This window comes from Propithecus coquereli, unplaced genomic scaffold (assembly GCF_000956105.1).
Source record: "Propithecus coquereli isolate 6110/MARCELLA unplaced genomic scaffold, Pcoq_1.0 Scaffold76, whole genome shotgun sequence".
NCBI classification, from domain to species: Eukaryota; Metazoa; Chordata; class Mammalia; order Primates; family Indriidae; genus Propithecus; species Propithecus coquereli.
The window spans coordinates 6,910,252-6,911,497 of NW_012153729.1; positions in this window are offsets into that span (position 1 = coordinate 6,910,252).

Below are 1,246 nucleotides of genomic sequence, written 5' to 3' on the forward strand. Positions count from 1 at the left end.
AATGGGAAAAGAAGTCATGGGCAATTTTTAAAGACAGCTTTATTGAGGTATAATTTGACATACCATAAAACTCACCCATTGTATGTGTACAGTTCAATGACTTCATGTATATTAGGTCATTAAATATGAAATGTCTGATTTTGAATCAAAACTGTAGTTTATTACATCTCAAACAAGAAGCAGTACAATTCATCAAAGTATGCGCCTAAACTATCGACACAGTTCTGCCATCTTAACGGCAGCTTGTTTATGCCAGCAGCGAAGAAGCCTGGAGAGCGAGTGGTAATGAAATCACGAAAGGCATTTTCCACAGCTCGTTGAGAGTTTAATATTTTTCCTTGCAGGAAGTGGTCCAAAGCCTGGAAGAAGGGTTAGTTGGCGCACGGTCTGCTGAATACGGTGCGTGACAGAGAATTTCCAAGTCCAGTTTTTGTAGTTTGAGCAGCGTTGTTTGTGAGACATGTGGTCAAGCGTTGTCTTGTAAGAGGATTGGCTTGTCTCTACTGACAAATCTCAGCTGCTTAATCGGAAGCATCTTCACCATTTTGTCCAGTTGGTTGCAGTAGACATCCACTGTAATCAACTGACCAGGTTTCATGAAACTGTAGTGGATAACAGAATACCAGCGCTGGACCACCAAAGAGACACCATCAGCTTTTTTTGATGCATATTCGGTTTTGGACTGTGTTTCGGCACTTCATCTTTACCAACCTTTGTGCCAAACGCTTGCAATTGTCAAAAAGAATCCATTTTTCATCACAGATAACAGTATGGTGTCAAAATGGTTCGCCTTTACGTTGTGACAGCAAAGAAGGCAAGCTTCGAGATGATTTTTCTTCTGATGCTCATTTAATTCTTGCGGAACCCATCTATCCCGCTTTGAACTCTAAAATACCTACAAAATTACTTTCTAATCTTCTGAGTTCACTTCTTCAATTTGACACGTGCATCAGAGGGCACCGCCGCCGCCTGGCCTAGGAGAGACTCCAGGGCACCAGGCGCGGCGCCGCCCCGGAACCCGGCCGAGGTAGGAGCGGCGCTCGGCCAGCAGAGGGAGTCGGTCTCCCAGCGCTCGGACGGCGGCGGCGGCGGCGGCGGCCGTTGGAGCGAGCGCGCGGCTCGCGGCGCCAAGCGAGATCCTGGTGGGGGTCGCGCGCCGGGGCCGCGTCCTGCCCCTCAGGCCCGAGGCGCGTCGACTCCCGCGCTGCGCCAGCTCCCGGTGAGTAGGCCCCGGCGCCCGCAGCTC